The sequence below is a fragment of the Tasmannia lanceolata genome, unplaced genomic scaffold (genome assembly GCF_043159265.1).
Source record: "Tasmannia lanceolata isolate RefF3 unplaced genomic scaffold, GAP_Taslan_0.1 ptg000013l, whole genome shotgun sequence".
Classification (NCBI taxonomy): domain Eukaryota; kingdom Viridiplantae; phylum Streptophyta; class Magnoliopsida; order Canellales; family Winteraceae; genus Tasmannia; species Tasmannia lanceolata.
In genome coordinates, this window is record NW_027518690.1 from 3192830 (window position 1) to 3215000 (window position 22171).

The 22171-nt window shown below is 38.4% G+C and overlaps 1 pseudogene; it reads left to right on the forward strand.

Moving 5' to 3' along the window:
* Window positions 1-8583: 8583 nt before the first annotated feature.
* LOC143890580 (transcription factor bHLH94 pseudogene) lies at window positions 8584-10211 on the forward strand (annotated as a pseudogene).
* The last annotated feature ends 11960 nt before the right edge of the window (window positions 10212-22171 follow it).

A 22171-nucleotide genomic window follows, 5' to 3' on the forward strand; every position in this document is an offset into this window, starting at 1 on the left:
TCCTATGGAGCCGATTTTTTGTACACACCCTATCTATGTAAGGGCCTTTCAAATGAATGCTTTGGATCATCCTAACAATGTGGGCCCACATGTGTTTGGCCCTCAAGCTCATATAAGCTATATGAGCTTCAAGCTCATATAAGCTATATGAGCTTCAAGCTCATATAAGCTATATGAGCTTCAAGCTCACAATCATTTTCCTCTCTCTCTCTCTCTCTCTCTCTCTCTCTATATATATATATATATATATATATATATATATATATATATATATATAGAGAGAGAGAGAGAGAGAGAGAGAGAGAGAGAGAGAGAAGTGTTCCTACACGATCGTGTAGGTAGGTTTTCTACTCCGTCGGCTTAAAACATAGTGGGCCCAGATTGTTTGGGTGATCCAACCATTCCTTTGATAGGTCCTCACATAGATAGGGTGCGCCCAAAAAATCAGCTCCATAGGATCATCCTAACCCTTCGAACTATGGACGTTAAAAATTTATTGATTTTTAAATGTTTATACTCGTCCATTACACTCAAATTAGTAATAAGTCATTATCCTTTAATTACAATTTTACTCCTATCAGCCTTAATGCCTTGTTTGCTTCATGCTCCAAGCCAAAATCTCCTCTTTGATCGGATCAAATCTCCACCCCAGGTCCGCGTGGAGCACTACAATAGGGTTATATTTCTTCTTACCAATTCTCTTCAATTTCGACTGCCTAGGTGGGGTTGTGATCCACATCATCTTCCCCCCTTAAGAAAGAGCTTGTCCTCAAGCTTGGTCCTTCTTCAACATAAGGGGATGGAGTGTTTGTTGAATTTTTGAATTTACTTCCCGATCAATTTCACTCCATTTAGAGTTTCAAGGGCGACTTCCATCTCTTGTTGGGGTCAGTAGAGCATACAAAGCCATAACCTGCCGGTGTCTCCGTTGTATAGAACCCGAGCTCCGACCACATTGCCATATTCTTGCAACACTAGGGTCAAAATTTCCTGGGTTCTTGACCATGATAGATTACCCACACAAAGCTTGTACTCACTTTATGGATACAATGGCTCTTTGGGCTTCGCTTGAATGGAAAGTTGACCCTCAACACCCGCCCACCGTACTCACTTCCATCAAGATTCCGGATTACTGCATTAGCATCTTGGATGCTGCCCATGGTTACGAAAGCAAATCCTCTGCTTCTTCCTATGTCTCTGTGATACACCACGACAACCATTTCAGGGTTCCATATTCTTGAATAATTCCAACTAGTTGGGCACTTCATCAGTGTCTCTGTAGCAACTATGCCAACCTCTTATGTAGAACTGGTCACATAACTGCCTCAAGGAATAATGGTCTGTACTGGATGAATGGTTTGGATCACCCAAACAATGTGGGCCCACCCTATTTCTGATCGACGGACCAGATATCAGTACAACCATGATAATTACACTAACCCATCTTGTCCTTTATTATTTAAGATCAGTCAAGGGTTATTACAGTTCCCAAAAGTGCACTTACAAACCAATTAAAAAGGAAAAGACAAACCCTGTTTGTGCAATTATTAAAGCATGGTTGTAGTGACTCCACATTCTCCTCTCTACACAACTCTTTTTTGAAGAAATTGATGAAAACCCTAGAACTTATACAAAGTAAAAGAGAAGAAAATATACCCATATGGGTTTCTCTTTACCTCGATTATCTTCTTCCGGAGGATTTTTAATAGGTTAAGGTGAATTTTCATGCCATATGATACTCAACTGAGATTCTGTTGGAACAAATGCACAAAATAAAATAAGATGTTACCCGAAACAAAACAAGAAAGAACCAAAACTTAGAGGCGCGTAAACGCTTCTTGAAGATAGTTGAAGCCTCTCCCACATGCAAACGGAAGACAACTATGGCAGCATTATCTCCGGGATTCAACCAAGCTCAGATTCCTTGTACATCCAAGAGAGTTGCACTTCTCTACAATAGATCATGTATTCACCTCCGATCGATTAAACAAGTGAAACAAGTTTTTAGTCAAAATGATTTTTCTCTTTGAAACTCAACTCTATGAAAAGGATTGTATCTTTCATACTCCTCTCTTCTTCATAAGCTCAATTATTTCTCTCTTAATAAAAGCTATCCCAAAAGACTCTCCATTTTGGGACTTACCTTTAATGAGAGAACTCAAGGCATTCAACTCAAATGAGAAGATCAAAGAGTCACTATTAATGGAATACAAAGAGTCACCAAGAAAAGCTAACTCTTTTGTCCTTTTGTGAATGACTCTTAGAATATCAAGGAATATGAAAAAACCCAAAAGACAAAGAGTTGCACTCCAAGAGAGTTGCACTTCTCTACAATGGATCATGTATCCACCTCCGATCGATTAAACAAGTTTTTAGTCATAATGACTTTTCTCTTTGAAACTCAACTCTATGAAAATGATTGTATTTTTCATACTCCTCTCTTCTTCAAAAGCTCAACTATTTCTCTCTTGATAGAAGCTATCCCAAAAGACTCTCCATTTTTGGACTTACCTTTAATGAGAGAACTCAAGGCATTCAACTCAGATGAGAAGATCAAAGAGTCACCATTAATGGAATACAAAGAGTCACCAAGAAAAGCTAACTCCTTTGTCCTTTTGTGAATGACTCTTAGAATATCAAGGAATATGAAAAAACTCAAATTTAATTTTTAAGATTATAATTTGAAACACATTTCTAAGAAATTAATTTTCCAAAAATGCATTTGTAAAATATAATTTGAAACACTTTTCTAACAGATTGCTGGTCTGTTTATTCCCGAATAAACATGAATTGTTTTCGTCGACAAGATGATATCAAGAAATTTTAACAGTTTCAAGGACCAAGGATTACATCCCATGAAATTGAAGTTCTATTTGGAAACGCTCCAAGCACAAACATTGTTTTGTTCTTAATGCAAAGCTTTGACATGCCGGTACCCATCTTTTGAGTACCACATGTTTGCTAAACAATGATATACTGGCAGTCCTAAGATGAAGGCCCTGTTGCCCAAAAACTAGTGAGAACCACATGTATAGTAATTAATTATATGCGATTTGCTAGGCAATTTCGCAGAAAGCCATTTCGTGGCATCTGACACTCCTCAAAATTGCCTAGCAAATCCCTAATTAATTATATCCTAGTGGTGTCTACATATAGGGCCCAATAGCGAAAACCTTAAGTTTTTGTTGTGGTCTTCTGATGCACTTGATCTTACTTGCTCTGTTGCATTACAAAACATTGCCTTTCAATTTCACAAATCTCTATTGTGTTAAGGACGAAATTCTCAACATAACCTTCTGTACCAGTTTTCTCTTTATGATTCCTCTATTTGTTTGCTACTAACTTTTTATCTACCAGCTCTGTTTTAAAACTGTTCGGTTCAACGATTACAGATAGATGATGTTGTTTGGTGATGTTTCCACCATATCAATATTTCAGATGTGGAATTTGAAGACAATCGGACAAAAGAAAATCAGGAGATAAAATATAAATTCTATAGAAAGTTAGATGCAGTCCTCTTAATATTGGAAAATACTAAACTGAAAATCACCTTTAAACTCCTTTCTAAGAGAACTTACTGGGCCTCATTTCTGCCTCAAACAACTTATTGGGCCTCACCTTTAAACTCCATATAATATAACTAAATATATATAGAAAAAGTAGCAAAAGTTAATGTGCCCAAATCCCATCCATTAACTTTTTTTGATCGTTAAGCTGGGATCGAACCGGAGACCTCAAGGTTGAGAAACAAAGCCTCAACAATTGAGCTACAGGCCCAAACCCAAATCCCACTAGATCCATCGGACTGTCTAGGTCCACCAAGAAACCTAATTTCCGGGCCTTCGGAGATCCATCCAATGTGCCCAAATCTGATCCGTTAAAAGAACAGAAATTCAATATGTTTATTTTGTAGGGATTTTTGCTGATTAGTCCCCCTACATGGCAAAATAATTGCTTAATAGAGAAAAGCATATTTTCCAAGCAGTCCTACTTTTGAAAAATAATTGTTAAAAGGATCCTAAAACTAACATACGTCAATTTTCTCCATTTAAAATTTTAAAATGGCAGTTTTACCCCCAACTCAGCCTATTTTGATTTTCTTTCCAATATTTTTTGAAATAAATTAGGAAATAGGCTACAATAATATCTCTTCAAATATTTTCGACAAAAATCTTGTAAATTCCTAATTTTCTTTCCAATATTTTTTGAAATAAATTAGGAAATAGGTGACAATAATATCTCTTCAAATATTTTCGACAAAAATCTTGTAAAATCCTACAAAGTTGTTAACGTTTTAGCAAATTGTGACTTTACCCTCGGTTAAATCCTACTAATTTACCCCAACCCCTAAAATCCTAAGAAATAATTTTCCATCAGAATTATTTTTCTTGGAATCCAACCAAGACAGGAATTATCTGGGAAAGTTTGAAAGGAAAAAATATTCCTAAAATTTCTTACTTTATTTACACATAAAAAAGATAACTACAACGGAGCCTATTTTAGAGAGAGAGAGAGAGAGAGAGAGAGAGAGAGAGAGAGAGAGAGAGAGAGAGAGAGAGAGAGAGAGAGAGAGAGAGAGAGAGAGGGATTTTCAATTTATTATGAAATTCATCTAAATTACTTTTTTTTCCAAAATATTGGAAGAGATCCTATCCTGGCCTATTTCCCAATTTATTTCCGAAAATGTTGGAAGGTAAATCAAAATAGGCTAAAACCGATTATTGGGGTTGGGGTAAATTTTGCAATGTAGGGACTAGCAAAAATCCCTTTTTTTATGATTGTCCAATTGGCATGATTTTAGATAGAGATCTTGTAATACATTTCCTTGCACCAAACATTTATCAAATTATGGGCCATCCTGGTGATAACACGTTTTCAACAGTTTCTTCCCTTTCTTATTCTCACCAAGTGAGAGCAGTCACGAATCTCTCCATAAGATTTATTTATTTAAATTACCTTTACACTTAAACCTTCTCAGCACCAAATACAAGGAATTAAGTCTCTCTTCCTTTTTTTAATTTTATTTTTTAGATCTCTTGTTGGAAAAAATATAGTTTGTCCAGAGGATCTGATTTATGGCTTGATCAAATCCAGAGATGGAAAAGGTTATTCGGTCTCCAAATTGGTTACTGTTTTAGATTTCCAGTAAAAAAAGAAAACGGATTTATACTTATCTGTTTTGACGAAAACCTTGTAAGATCAGAATTGAGGAATAGAGACTGAGTCGTTCCACACGGTCACTGTCCTTAAGAATCGTAATCGCCCCCTACGGTGAAACGGGATCCGCGAACCGATGCTTCAAGATAAAACAGCCAGAAAGGCTCCAGTCCACGTGCATTCGCTGACTGTCCACCCAGAACCACCTTGGAACAGTGCTCAGACACAGAAAGAACGGAGGAAGAAGATAGAAAAACAGAACCAATGCCTTTTGTATTTTTCGTTTGGAAATAAGAATTCTTTGTAAAAGCTGTGTCTACTAATGGTGCTGTTCTCTCCTTTTTATATACGAGGAAGTGACCGTTGGGAAAAGATTAACTAGCTATTAGTGCCTTAAATGTTTTCCTCCCAACAGTCACAAATATGACTGTTGGATATGAAACGGTTCATCCACATAATTGGACACTTAATAAGAGTGCTAATACCAAAACCGTGGGGAGATTAAAACTGTTTTAATTTAATGGGGAAAATTAAATAGATTTTGGGCACTAAAAAGATACTTTAATTGGGGACCACAGCCACGGCCTGGCCCGTCGAGGTGTGTGTGTGTGTGTGTTTTGAACATGGACTTGTGCACTTCTTTGAAATCTTCAAAATTGTAGACTGCAATCTAGGGTTTAATTGTATACTATTTTCTATAAAAAAACATATCTATGGAACCACTTAACATGACTTAAAAGTGAACTCCACCCAGCTTTTATATATTCATTAGTTTATTGAAGTAGGTAATGTCACTTGGAAATGTGGGATATATTTTATTTCATACTCACATTGCTGGTCTTTATATTACATGTTTCCTAGTTGGAAATTGCCACCGGGGCACATGGCAATTGGAGCTTTTAGAGCTTATTTTCTTTCTTGCATACTCTTATTGGTGAATACTGCTCAACGTTTATTAGTTGTGTCACCCAAATGAAATGTCAGCATCATATGCATATGTATGTCTGTATGAGTGTGTGCATGTTTATGTGTATTTTCTTTTGTTCGCTATCGTTTGGTGTCATCATTGACCTTTTTTGGGAATTAAATTTTGATTGGAATATTTTATCAGGAGCATTCGTCAGTGGGGCAGATTTATTTTATTGGGATTTGCTCATGAACGCCGGTGAAAGCCCTTTTTCTTGTAGTGGGAAATGGCTTTCCACGAAATTGCCTAACAAATCCCTTACTATGTTTATGACTATTGAACCTTTATACGCGTTGCATAGATCCCTTTTTATGTATCAGCAATGGGTAAGAGAGGCAAGCATTATCTTCGTTTGCAATATAAATAATGAAAAATAATATTTCCACTTCCTTTTCTATGTCTTCATGCGTTTCCATCTTTTATGTATCTTTTTTCTTGAAAATGAAGTCATTTCCAAGAAAAGACAAACCGAAGGGCAGGACATATTGGGAAATATGGGGTGTAAATATTGTAGCCCTATAAATAAATGGAACCTATTTCTTTTAATCCTATGTGTAAGCAAAGGAAACCCATTTCCTAACTTGTGGATTTTTGCACGGGGAGCGCCTGTTCCTTGAAAAACTGCTTGATTACTTTCATGAAACTCTAGAAATTTATTTGAGAAGAAATTTTCAAACCCGGGAAGGCCTTTCTGAATATTTGGCTAAAGCCATTTTCATGGTTAATATTGGCCGCAATGACTACATCAACAACTATCCGCAGCCTGATTTCTACATCTCTAGCAGAGTCAATAATCCTCAAGCATTTGATGACCTCTTGGTAATGAGACTCTCTCAATCCCTCGGTAAAAATAGCTCAAACAGTAGGAGATATCAAAACCTAAGCTTTTATATAGTGCCAACGAATACATGTGCATAATCAAGGTGCCACCTTTTATATTTGATCCACACATCTCTCTAATGGGATTGAATGTGAATGTGAATGTGTGACAGAATAGCAGGTATTAAATGTACGTCAAAATTAGCAGGTTCTTGTACCCTATTTGGGGTTTATTTGTAATTGAAGTAAAAAATGCATATTTACCGGCGTTGATTAAAAACGTTGGTGAATAAAATATTCACCGACGTTTAAATGAAAGGGTCGGTGGATATAACAATCACTGACGGTCACAAACCGTAAGTGAAACATGGAATCCGGCAGTGTTATTATTTTCGCCGACATATGTTGCTAAAGTTTCCAACGTTTTATAAATGACAGTAAAGACTAAGCCTTTTATCCATCGCTAGAATACCGTCAGTGAATGCTATTTTTCACCAACGTCGTGAATTTGTAATTTCCAGCATTTAAGAACTTTTTTGGGACGGTCGTAAACATCGGTGTAAAGATATTCACCAACATTTTTTATTGAACGTTGGTGTAACCCTTTAGGGACGCTGTATTTACCAACGATCGGCAAAACCTTCGTTACACTGGCATTCATCCGTATTTTCACAGGCGCTCATGAATGCCGGTGAAAGCCCAAAATATTCTTATAAATCAAAGGTCCCTCAATATAACAATTGAATAGGGTTGCTTCAAGTTATATTTTTTGTGTTTCAAAAAGTAGAAAAGTTTAGGAATATTTTCCTTCCCTAACTTGTCCAGATATATAATTCTTGCAATCCAAACAGGCCGTATGGATTAAAATTTTCCTCTACATACACTCCGAAGTGTTATTCTAATTCAAATTGATATGGGTGATATTCAATTGTTCTGAAGCTATGAGCCCACCCATACGTTCGTGTGTACATAGTTGTAAAATCTATTGAAATATACGAGAATTAGAGCGCATCCTAATGCAATTAGGAGTTAAAGCTTTCTCCTATTTCTTCTTCTCTTCTTTTTGTGTGTAAGCTGGGATTTAACCTCCGACCACCAAGGTGAAGAACAAATCCTTGACCATTGATCTAGAGGCTCAATCACAATTAAAGTTCTTCCTCTTCTCTTTTTCGGGAGTATAATACATACCCGTCAAATGGGGATTAATGTCTGAAATTATATGACCCCTAACCTTTTATTAACCTACATTTTTTGTCATGACAATGTTTAACTATGAGAGAGTACCGCTTAAGATGGTTTGGGCATAGCAAATGTAGGCCTTTGGATGCTCCAGTGAGAAGAAGTGACTCATGCCAAGTTGATGGAGTAAAAAGAGGTAGGGGAAGACCGAAAACAACTTGGGTAGAGACAGTAAGGAAAAGACCTGAGAGCTAGGAACATAACAGAGAACAAGACCTTGGATAGGATAGAATGGAAGAAAATGATCCATGTAGACGAACCCAGCTAGTGTCAGGATTAGACTTAGTCAATTTGAATCGGGTAGATCCGTTCACTTTCTTCGTGTAAATTTTCTAAAAGATTCATTAGCCGACCCCAACTAGCTTGGGACAAAGGCTTAGTTGAGTTGAGTTGAGCTGACAATGTTTAACTATGAAGGAGGTGCACATACTGTGGATGAGGTGAGCTCGAATGACTACAATAGTTGCACCATGGAGAATTCTATTACCACAGATAGTAGTGAACCCTATGCACTAAGCTTATGGAGTAATTGGTTGTTTCACATGGTACCGAAGCTTACGCTTTTGGAGATGGAGTTATTTAATCAGCTCGGATACCATGTGAAACAGGCAATTATTCCAAAAGCTTAAGCCGTTGGGGATGGCGTCATTTAATCTTCAATACTTTAACGCTCCCCCTTACATGTGGCCCCTCTTGTTAGGATTGGCCTACATGTGGCACAAGTGGCCCCTCTTTTGGGTTGGCCATTACATGTGGAATTTTAGTATAGAGGAATTTTGAACATAGGACCTTTGCTCTGTTACCATGTGAAACAACCAATTACTCCAAAAGCTTGAGCTGTTGAAGATGGTGTTATTTAATCTTTTATACTTTAACACGCTCGATGTTGTGACCAAGGCAGGCTCCGATCGCCCGGCTATGATACCATGAAAAAGATTATTTTCACTAATGTTACTTGATTACAATTAGCCACAATCAGTACTTAATAGAGCACTTACAAAAAGAATATTTTCACTAATCTTGTTTGATTACAATTAGGCATAATCAGTGCTTATATAGAGCACTTTGCTTATATTACAATCATGCTTTATCTACTTGTAATGTTTTAATCCTCGAGCTCTCGTTGTTTTGTTTCTCTTTGACTTCTCAGAGTGACCAAGCATCTATAATTGGAGGGGCTATAAATTTCGTTAAGAAGCTTCAACAACTTCTCCAATCTCTTGAAGCTCAAAAGAGAAAAACACAACAATCAGATGCAGGTTTCACCTCTCCTTTCACCAATTTCGTTGCCTTCCCTCAGTTCTCCTCTTGCTCAGTGAATTCCAACTCGACGAATGAGACGGTGGCAGGGAATCGCTCCTCCATTGCCGATATTGAAGTAACCATGGTGGAAAGTCATGCCAACCTCAAAGTACTCTAAAAAAGGTGGCCTAAGCAGCTCTTGAAAATGGTGGGCGGGTTGCAAAACATCCATCTCACAGTTCTTCATCTCAATGTAACCACCATTGTTCAAATGGTTCTCCACTCTATCACTATCAAGGTTAAAAAAAATCACCTTTCTCTCACTATTTTATTCTGGTGTTCTTATTCTTTTCCATGAATAGTTTGTGAAACAACCAACTATTCTAATAGCGTATCTGTTAAGAGTTGGTGTTATTTAATCATTTATACTTCAACACTCTTCCTCACATGTGGCCACAATTTTTTTTTGGTCGGCCGTACACATGACATATGTAGCCTCTCTTTTGGGTTGGCCGTGCATGTGGATTTTTATTATCAAATAGTTGTTGGATTTCGAACCCAGAGCCGTGAGGCAATAGCTCTGATACCAAGTGAAATAATTAATCAGTCCAAAAGCTTAAGTAGAGTTGGTGTTATTTGATCATTTATACTTCAATATAATTCACTAATCAAACTCCCTCCATTCATGTAGGTTGAGGATGACAGTGGGCTTACTTTGGTTGATGAAATCGCAACTGCTGTTAAACAAATGCTTGGAAGGATTCAAGAAGTGGCCAGTATGAATTGAGCCAAATTTCTATGTAATTCACCAAGTTTCCTCTCTTTTATCATAAAAATTATTGCATGTTGTTAGAGCCTATCTCTCTTACTCTCTTATATTTTAAGAACCTTTATGTACAGTTGAACGTGTTCATGTGTTGTGTGTGTGTGTGTGTGTGTGTGTGTGTGAGAGAGAGAGAGAGAGAGAGAGAGAGAGAGAGAGAGAGAGAGAGAGAGAGAGAGTGTTACATTCTATAAAGTCACCTACGCAAGGTGAAGTACAAAGATAGCTGCCACGGACAGCTTTAGAGGAGCTTTTACACTATGAAGATGGAAATGGATGATAGGCTGATAGAAAATGTGTATCCATGTAATGATTCCAAGGGTGAAAAATAAAATCAAGATATGATTACGCTATGTAAAATCATTAACATTTGAAAAATAAAGACCCAATGCCGCTATGATCTAAGAGGTCATCTCATGGAAGAACAGAGATGTGTAGGTCTCACAAGTCTAAAAGAAACCCGTCTAAAGTACAAAGGTGTAGGAGATAACCAAAACTAGATGAAGCACTTTGTAGACTAATGTTTACAATTATGGAAAAATGCATTGAAGAGCAATTTACAAAGGCTCTCCTTTATATAATTCTATGGTCTTACAAGAAAAAAAGAAGAAGAAGACGACCCAGACTTCGGAGTGTGGAAGATTCCAGCCCTAGACAGGACCTAAAATATGACATTAATGCATTTTAACTCTGTGAAGTGATATTTCCACCCTGTTAGTAAATTTGTATTGCTGTCTAGTTTCAGCATAGTTTAGAGAGATTAAGCTTTGCACACTAATGAAAATCCTGGGGTATGTCTTGTGTATTCTAGGGAAAATGGTGTATGAAGAGAAAAACCAACTTGCCCTAAACCCTAGCACGAAGCCAAAGCGAGGAAGAGAGGTGTGGGCTAAGAGCCAAAGCTGTCCTCCTTTATTAAAGCCACTTTTAAGTTTTAACAGAGCATGTTCTTGTAATAATAAGAACAGGAATGCTAAATTTAAAGAATTGTAAGGGGCCGTTTGGATATGCGGATTTTAGAATCCGAGATTTCTTCAAAATTGTAGATGAGAGACAAGAGAAGAAGTGGACCAGCCGTCGTTTTCTGATTTTTCGCCCTTGTTTCTTTCAGCAAGAGAGTAGCAGATCATCCCATGTTTGTTTTAGAAATCTCAGGATGCAGGAGAGATTTCTAAAACCTGGATTTCTTACTTAAAATCTAAGAAACGCTGCACTGTTTTCAAACTAAAAATGTGGATTCTAAAATCTGCGAATCCAAACCGCAAATTTTAGAATCCAGGTTTTTAGTTTGAAAATAGTGTAAAAGAGGGTTCATGATCAAGCTGCCGCCGCTGTTCTGGCAGCATTTCTTGGATTTAAAGTTCGAAAACCAGGTTTTAGAAATCTCTCCTAAGATTTCTAAAACCTAGAAAAATGGGAGGATCTGCTACTCTCTTGCTGTCTGAAAGAAAGGTGAGAAGTAAAAAACAAGTCAAAAACGACGGCTGGTCCACTTCTTGTCTTGTCTCTTAGCTACAATTTTGATGAAATCTAGGATTCTAAAATCCGCGTATCCAAATGGCCCCTAAATGGTTATAAACGCATGTTTGATTAGCTTGGATCTAATGACAAGCGTGTTTGCCCTGGATTTTTGCAAGGGCACCATTCACCCTTCACCCTTCAGTTTAACATTAAACTAAATCAGTATTAGGGGACAGTTACTAATCAATGGTCGTGGTAGACATTGAAAAAATATATTTAATTTTTTTTCCAATTTTTTTTTAAATAGTGAGAGATATATAAACATAAAAGACAAACTCCTAGGCCAAGGTGGTCAAGAGAAGGGTACAACATGAGGGATTTTTTCCAAAAAAATTATTAACAACGGTTAATGTAATACCCGGTCCCAAGTAATAAATTTTTTTTTATATATAGTTGTCCTTATCAAATTAGCTATTTGTTTTCTAATGGGTGTCGTTATCAATTTTTAACTTACAACTATTTGTTTGAAACGGGTGTCATTATCATAGTGAGCATATGGGTATTTGCATATAATGGGGTGTCATTATCAGTTACTAGGTGGGTAAATTAGGAAAGAAACCCTACAGAATTTTGCCACATTAGAAATTCAAACCATTTTGAGAATGTAAGAGGCCAAGTAAACGATCCATGCCTCTTGAATTATTAAGCCTAATTAGGAATTATACCAACCTAATGCATTGAATTGAGTTGGCACCTTGCAAACCAAAAAGGGAAGCACCTCTATTTATGTGGGAACGTTCCATATGAGTATATTATTATGGATCTTTTTCTTAATGTAGTAGAAATCCTTATTTTAGTAAAGACAGAAGACTGGAATTCATCCCTTCTATTTATAGGAGTGCCTACACGGCTGAGATTTTCTTTCCTTCTTTTACTTGGCTTAAAGTTGGTAGGTTACTACTCTTACTTTACATATCAGCACCAAGAATGATTTTGAGACTATTACTCTTCTCAAACGTATGGAAATTTGAAACTTTCCTACGCTGCTACCTTTTCTCTCCACTCTCCTCTGTTCATTACATGAAAGTTGGTTGTTTGTGGGCTTTAGAAAGAAGGAATATAGGTGGTGTTTGAGGCCATCGGGATGATTGAAACTCTCCTACAAGACCGAGTTCTACAGCACTTTCGAAGTCTATAATCAGCCCTGGAAACCATGGCAAACCAGTCCTAGAACCTCTGCAAACTGCTATTGCTGCCCGGTAAATAAACCACTTTCCACCATCTTGTTGTCCTTGTCTTTAATGACCAAACATCTTGCAAAAGTTTAGAATTTTTTTTGAACTCGTAGCTCTTGCAAAAGTAGCCGCTTTTAGTCAAAACTCCAACAAGTATATTGCTGAATCGTCGCCAGCCATTAGAGTCTTTCCTCTCACAATTTCAGCATCTCTTCAAGCTTCAATAGGACAAAGTGACGGCAACATCTACTATCTCTTCTCGCATTGCAATCCGGGTTAGTACACGGCTACAAAAATGAAAATCCTACATCATGTTTTATGTTTTTCTTTGCCTTGATTCCAACCTGGCAGACCCCACTATATTTTTTAGTTGTATCAACCAATCTCATTACCTTGATGTCCTTTAACACAAGCTAGCTGGCTGCTCATTTCTTGATCAGCCAACAACACATTCTTACTTGACAGCAGCCCTTGTTTTATTTGCTTTAATCTCCAAAGCCTACTACTAGTCGTTAGGTTGATGCCCATTGAGGCTGTCATTAGCATTAGTAAACCAGTTCTTGGAAGTTCTCTCCATCACCAACTACCCCTTTGTTTCGAAAACCCATTAATGGTCATGTGCCTTGCTTTCATAGCCACAAGTTTAGAAAGCGAAACTATTGCAAACAGTTCTTTTAACTAACATTTATGAGTGTATTTTTCCCACCTCAACAGTCCTATATAACTCTAGGTTTTTATTTCCTTTCAGCCTCTTACTTTACATCACATCTCTCTACGCTCTAAGAAGGTCTTCGTGGGACTTGACCTTGCAAAGGAAATTTCTGGAGATAGTGCATAAGGTAGGTGATCCTACCCTATGTCAGTGTATTACGTATATTCCATGTACTTAGATTTGTTGCAAGCTTTTATTACAGTTCATTACATGGAACTTGTTTTGAAAAGGTTTCTCACTGTTTTCTTTTAGCATGTCATTCCAAATGATTGAATTGTCATTATCCATGAAATGCTTTAGTCTTAACATGCTTCCTTAATTATAAAAGAAAAGAACTTTGTGACTAACTTGATTTTTGGAAACTCAAGTTCATGAAACACTATTGAAAAGCATTTTATATATGATATGGTTTCAATGGTTTGGAACGGGGGAGCCCCCAATGGTTTGAAACGTCTACAAAATTTATGGCACGGTATTGTAAACATTAAATTGTTTCTCTCTATATTTGTATACAGTCTTGGTATGGAATGGATTCCGCCAGTAAGGTTGATCTCTGATGGGGATCAAGTGCCCAACCTGCCAGTGGGTCAGTACACTGGACGTGATCACGTAGACCGGTCAAATTTTATCTGCCCGTAAGGTTGATCTCGGGCGGCCAGTAGGGAGTCCTCTGGCTATTGATATTATTACATTGCGCGCTTTAGGACCTGTGAGTCCTGCAAACGAGTGTTCGCCTTGGGTATGATACTTGCCAATAAGGTTGGAAATTGGCCACAGAGAAGACTGTTAAGTATTTGATTTCTAAGTGGAAAACTGCAAAACCAAGTGTTTAGAAATTTATATTTTTAGTCATTGATTTCAAAGCGGAAAACTGCATAACCGAGTAGTTGGAACTTTTTTTTTGTAAAAGAATGTATTTTCTTATTTAAGCTTATGTAGAAATGATTTGCTTCCTATCAATTTCTGCATTGGCTAAATTTCTATAGCATGTTACTTCTTTTCCGCATCTGCATTGTTTTCGTTTTCCTATTAGCTGGCTTGGATTTGGAAAACCGGCTGGGCTGTTAGCTCATTATGTGGTTTAACAATTTTCAGATACAGAGGAGCGACTGTAGACTTGCTGAGATCAGGCACTTGGATTGGAGCTTAGGAAATTTCTTGCTTTATTTCATTATTCCAATTTAAAGAACTTTTGTTACTTTATTAAGGTGATTGTCGTCTAATAAGAATTGTTTGGATTTAGACTTATGGACCTAATCTATATATGTATTTCATTTGAACTTTAATTGAGACTAAAATTTCCGCATTTATTAGTTACTATGAATGTTGAGAATAGTTGATTGGGAAGGAGCCTTGCATGCTTGTGGGGACGACCCTATGGGCGTGCGGCGGCTGTCACGTGCGCCTTACCTCGAATTCTGGGTTCGGGGCGTGACAGTTAAAGTAAAAGGTCGCTAAATCTTCCGAGGGTTCTAGTATTGTCATTCCCCATAAGGGTGCATTTGGATTGCCAGAATCAAGCAATCCCACCAGATTCCAATGTTTGGTTAAAAAAAAGAATGGAATCAATAGAGTGAATTAAGACTATGGTTGTATTTGTGGGGTGGGGCGTGGTGGGGGTGGTGGATATGCCAGAATTTTTTTTCCCCGGTCGGAATGGAACTTTTATTAGAATTTTTTGAACTAAAATTTAATTAAGAATTATTTTTTGTAAGATTATGTTTAATGGAGAATCAAAACAGGAATCAGAATATGATGCATATTCTGATTCCTTATTCAAGCTATCCAAACACACTATTACCAATCTTTTTCTTCGTATCAAATAAAGAGGTAATCTATGTCATATTTCCGATGTCATACGAGCTTTGGATGGTTTTCCCTGAAAAGGTTGTTGGATATTTTTACATTGTTCTCTCAGGCTCTGTTTCCTTTGACATAAAATGGGCGTAAAACAAATTTTACACCCACTTATTCAATTAAAAATGAGCGTAAATTTTGTATGCCCATTTTTACCTAAATAAATAGAGCCTAATAGAATACAATAACTGCTAAATGGTGGGTGGAAGATCAAGAGAAGAAGAAGGAGAGTAGACAAGTATGGAAGATGGGGAGAAGAATAGCGGAAGAGTGGTAAGTAGTGTTTGGTTGCGCTGCAATCCTCGAGAAGATTAGTGGAAGATGTAGGAATGTCATTACCAAAATAGAGGGTGGAAGTGAGAGAAAGAGAAGAGAGAGAAAACATAATTTGGCAAGATTATTCTCCTATTCTCTCACCCAAATTCCACCAAAATAGTGAAAGATGGGGAGAAGATTAGAGGAGGGAACATTGCCGCCATGTAGGCGCCACATATGCCAAAAAGGCAATTATGATGTCTGGAAGATGTTTGGGTTCAAAGTGAGTTTCAACACAAAATAACAACCAAACATGCATTGGGCAAATTAGTGGAAGACCATCAGCGTTTCAAACGCCGATGAGTGAAATGCCAATGATCTCCTCGCTTTGAGCAACCAAACAGGGATTAATAACTGTGAATAACTTCAATTCCACATGCAAATGCCTGGGCAGTTCCAAGAGGATTGATTGCATGGCTTTGACATTTGCATGGTCACTCTAGTTTCAAGATAAACTTAAAGAGAGTTCTTGAATATACATACACATATAGAAGTAGAAGGAATGTTCCCAAGATATCCAATTAATTATAAGAGTGAACATGATCTTGCAACTCTAACCCAGCACTATTGTGAATACAAAATCCAAAAAATTTCTCCTTGTTATATGGTATGTGCAACTTTGGCCCCCCATGGTGAGGATTTCACATAATATGGATGATGACTTATGTAGGTTGGCTATGTATCATGGTTCCTAATACTAAGAATTAAGTGTGTTGCCCGAAAGCTGCGTTCCACTTTTTGTAGAGGGCTGAGATTAGTCTCACTAAAAACATGTATTTTAATCTCAGTCCTTAAGAGGGAAAGGCTCATTCCTGGGTCACACACTTAGTGCGTGTTTGGCGTACCATTTAAAACACCGTTTGGCGTTTGAAACACCGTTTTGGGGCCAAACGGCCGTTTGGGAGTGTTTGGGTGCGCAGCCACCTGTGGACCCCTATCCGAGGACGGTGAGGGAACGAGTCCCTAACACCCTCAGGATCTCTACAACGTGAAGGAGAGCTCTGCCAAGGAACTCTCGAAACAGGTGCCACCCTCACAGCATAGCATGAGTGGCGATATAAAAAGAATGAGATACATCCTGATCCGGAGCCAGGGCTCGAAACCAAGATGTACCTAAAATAAACTCAGAGTCGTCATCCATGGATGCGCCGCCATAGAACCAAAACAAATGCTCTGTTTGCAATGGATAACTAGAGATACAAAAGGTCTGTGCCTGATGACGAATGGAGAAGGTCTGAAGAGCACCCCCAATTCGCCCGAGTGCGAACACTTGGTCTCTTATGCCATTTATTATTAACGTCGAAGAGTTTTGGGCAAAAATCATGTGAAATGGGAACAATCCTCAGGAGTCGTCTATCTAAGCATGCATTTCCTGAGAATAGAAATAATAAGCACACAAAAAATAAATGAAAGAGGTGCCACCTAAATATTGCTAGGTTATGAGTGACATACCTAACTGGTGTCTAAGTTTTGATGGACAAACACATACAAGCTACAGCTAAAGGTATATGATCAGTACAAGAAAGTAAGAAAACACATCAAAACATACAATAACAACACAACAAATCCTAAGACTCTAAACGATTAGCCCGAGTCCTCGGATGGTCTGATATTCATCCAAAGAAGCCTACGTATCCCCGCCTCCACGAGAATCAAGGCAACGTAGTTCTTCGCACATATTCTAAACTATGATGCTTAAGACATCTAGACCTCTATCCTAGATTCGACCTAAAAGACCGGACTAGTTGTTAAAGCTTCTGGTGCGATTATTTAAATTCCAATGGATTGTAGATTTTATGACACCCTATATGCCCTAACTAAATGCAGGTTAGCCCTAACCTAATGCAGGTGGTTCCTACAACCTATGTGTAACTAGGCTGTGCGTCCTAAGGAAAACAATGAGATCACTAACGCATCTTAGACCTAGTCATCAGTCGGTGATGTGAATCGCCAACTGACCGGACGGAGGCGCAACAGACCCCTAACTCTAACTCAAACACAAACAAAACACACAACAATCAAAAAACATACCAAGGACGAAACTCTTAACTCTAAAACAAACGCAAACAAACACATAACAAATCAAAGACTAAAACCAAAGACAAACCCCTAACTCTAAAACGCTCCTTCTAGGACAAAGTCCTAACTCTAGAGGAAGATTTTTCGAAAACAAGTTTATGAAATATATTTTGTACTTTTTTAAAGAGTTTGAATGATTTATTTACAAAGGTTTGGCTGGACCTGGGATAAGAATCCCAAGCTGCACTACGTACCTCGTGAAAGAGGATCAAGCCAACGTAGTTCGAAACGAACTTTCTTAATACGCTATGAAACTCAACACTTTAGATTTTTTAAAGGTTTTTGATGTTTTCAAATGTTTTTGAAGTGCTTTTATATTTTTGACGATTAAAAGTGTGTTAACACCCTTTCGGCTAAAGGGGATCCGACAGAAGAGCCTCTATACCCACCATATCACGGTAGGGTATTAAAGAGGGAAACGGGATCCCTACAGCCTTGGGGGAAAGAAGACAAACGAGGGACCAAAATTCCGAAACGAGAAAAATAATCTCAAAGAGATGACCACATGCTGATGGGGCTTAGCCAGCATCCAAAAGAGACGAGTTCTAACCTATGAGGAAAAACCCTAAATAAACGAGAGATGAAAAGCTTCTAACCCCAAAGGGCAAACTTCTAAATGAAAAGGGACAGACAAAAACCATATACGAAGAACCACTAAATCGATAGAATCCCGAAACTCAAAAAGGATCTCGAGGAACATGCAAAGAATAGTCCAAGAAAGAAAGAAAACCCCTCAAACCCTGCGAAGACCCTAAGATGGGGAAATGATAAGAAGGGCAAGGGGCTGGCTCAAGAAACATTCCGTCATCGCCCTGGCAATGATTAAAGACAAAGGCAACTAACAGACCAAGTTGGTCTCCAACTAGTCGGGGGACAAGTTGAGGCACAACTTAGAGAGAGAGACAAGGCAGGGCTGTGCGATTAGCTAGATATAATTGGTTTGAAATCACAGGTTAGATTCATCCAAGAAAATGTTAATGCTACAGTTCTCCCAAAACTGCCCCAACTCAACCTTGAACAAGGCTTTCTTAAGCTACTTGAATAAATGGTTCTATAGCCTTCCTAACAACTGCAAATGCTCAGCTAAAATAATAGAAACAGGTTCGGCTTTTAGAACATTAAAGCAAGGCAGTACAGATATTTACAAATGAAGTGCCCAAGGTTGTTATTTTAGTCCATCATCCCCACCAATATCATGACACACAGATTTCACTCTACACATCATTAAAACTAAATTCATATGAGCTTCAACCTCGCCCAACACTTATAATTCCAGCCCAGTGATAATCAAGTGAGATATTAGCTACTGAAATTCTCCCAATAAAAGTACCATTTGAATTAGAAATCCGTAAGGCTGTTAAAGCAAAACTAGTAGATATAGAAGCCCATAAACCAATCTAATAGAAGAATAGGGAACTAAAATTTTAAAAGGAGAAAATCATCAATCACAAAGAAAAGATAAAAATGTCAAATGAGCTACCTGAGTGAAGAACATTTAGTAGAGATGGGATCAGGTTTGCCAGATACGTGGCCGGAGATCGGGGTAGAGAGAAATGATGGGATGATGGCTGGGAGAAGATGGCGTTGATGGCGGTCTGCCTCCCTCAATTTTTCCTTTCTATTCAAAGCTCTCTCTCTGTCAGTTCTCCCAAAATAAATGAAGAGCCTCCCTTTGCTGCCGATGTTGATTTCTCTGCAACATTCCTTTTTTTCTTTTCCTTGGAAGTGAATTAGAATGGGTTTGAATGGAGGCTAAGGGAGAGGGGTTTCAATGAGGGTTAAATAACAAAGGTTTGAGGGTAGGGGTAATGGCCGAAGCTTGAAGTGGTGGCTGAGATGGTAGCTGGTGGCTGAGAAGGTGGAGGAGATGAAGAGAAGTAGACGGGGTCGGATTTGAGGGGGTGGAAGATGATGGAAGAGGGTTTGGGTTTAATGGAGGTGGTGGTGTAGATGGAGGTTTGGGGTTGATGAGGCCGGATTCCGGTAAGAAAACCACTGGAGAAGATGGGTAGAGGGAATCAGATTCTCCCCTCTCTCTCTCTCTCTGTGTGTGTGTGTGTGTGTGTGTTTTTTTTTTTTTCCTCGACGAGAATGGGTTTCTCCTCCTTACACGCTACTGTGATTTTCAAAATGGAGAAGGGGTTTGGGGTTAAATGAGGGTTTGATTAGAGTGGGTTTAATCAGAAGGTGATGATGGTGGAGGTGGTCTGATTTAATGGAGTTGGTTGGATTGGTGGTGGATTAATGGCAGAGACGAGAATGGGTTTATGAAGATCGTGAAATGGGTTTGGGTATTGGGTTTTAGAGAGGTGGTGCTAAGGTCGGTAGAGGAGAGTAGAAGAAGAAGGTGGTGGGTTATGGTGGTGGTGGTGGTGGTGTTTGAGAAGGTGGAAGATGATGGAAGAGGGTTTGGGTTTAATGGAGGTGGCTCGGATTCCGGTGATGGTGGTGGTGGTGCAGATAAAACGAAGAAGAAGAAGAAGAAGAAGAAGAATAAGATGGTAGTTGGAGGGATGGTGGTTGGGTGAAAATCCAAGCGAAGGTGGTGGTGGGTAGCTGGCCGGTCGGAGAAGAGGACTCGATCTCCTCTTGCTTTCTCTCCCTCTTCTCTCTACTCTGTCATTTTCTACGAAAATCCCTCCTCTATACCCACGAGATTTATGATTTTATAGCTAGGGTTGCCACCCTCCTCCTAATCTCAGCCATCCATTTCCCTTTTAATCCTAAGGTCCTTGCTCGATGCTTGCAAGACAAGCCAAAAGGACAAATTCAGTCCCCTTCTTCTTGCCTTGGACAAACTCATCTAGTATTTTATGACTACTCTTTTTAGCTACGAGGGGTGGACTAGGGTAAGAATGACCATACAAAATAATGATATATTAGCACTCCTTCTGTTACTCTTAAGAGCCCCTTCTAGTGTATTATGAATGCTTTTTTCAAATCTACAGAGGGTGGTCCAAGTAGAAAACAGGGCACATTTTCTCTTCTTTTCTGGATTGATATAGGCACCTTCCTGAATGGGCAATCCACTCCCCTTCTGCCTTTGCACTATGCACACTGCACTACGCTTGTTTGCGCAAACTCTAACGGTTTTCGACGAAATTTAGCGGACACATTATTGAGGTTCTAAACCAGGTTAGGGCATATTTGGGAACACTAATTCACTTATTTAGAGGAGCCTTATTCAGAATGACAATTTGGGGTTCGGTCAAAATGGGGTGTCTACACCACCGTTTGAAACGCCGTTTGAAACACCGTTTTGAACCCTCAAAACGGTGTTTTGCAAACGGAGGGGGGGAAGGTCCGTTTGCAAAACGCCGTTTTGAACGGAGTTTTTGGGCTGTGGGTTGTTACATGTTTGCCCTCACCAAAACCCATTTTTACGTATATGCGCGCGATTTTATGCGTTACGTCAAATACCAAAAAAGTGGGGGTGTTAATATCATTCTTGAGGACACAAATTTGTTAAATTGTTAATATTTAATTCAAAACAAGGGGCTGCTAATATCATTTTATGATCTCTTAACTTTGATTTTCTAAAGACAAAAGAATTAAAAGAAACCCTAGTTTCTTACTTTCTTCATCTACTTTGCAAAATTGCAAACCCTCTCACGCCTCACTGCCTCAGCGCCTCCACTCGTCCATCGAATCCGGCTGTTGAGAAGAAGGAGGAGAAGAACCCCAAAGGTACAACCATTTATTTTTTTGGCAATGATGTTTAATTTTAATAGTGTTTGAATGAGATCCTAATGACATTTTAATATTGGGCCTAATGAGAGAGTAGTTGAGTTACATTGAGGCCAACCAAACAATGCCCTTTTTGGTCATTTTACCACTAAAACTCCGTTTTGGGGCATTTGCAACCAAACACACAATACCTCTGTTTGCCGTTTAAAACGCCGTTTTGATCTGGCCAACCAAACATGAAAACGCCGTTTTGAACCAAAATGCCGTTTTGCAAAACGGCGTTTTAAACGCTATTTCAAACGGTACGCCAAACACACCCTTAGTTGGAATGGAGAAATAATATGTAGTTTTTAACCTTACATCATTGACAAAAAAAATACAAATTATTGGGTTTTTAGGATTGGATTACTAGTCTGATTTTTAGTAGGGGTGTCAATTGATCCACTTTGAATTGGACCCACCTATGACTTGGTAACGATCCGTTCAGATCTCTTAACGGCCATATATATTCTTTTCAAAGTGCTTTTCAGACTACGCCCCAAGTCTGGACCATGATCAATTTCAAATTGGACCATCCA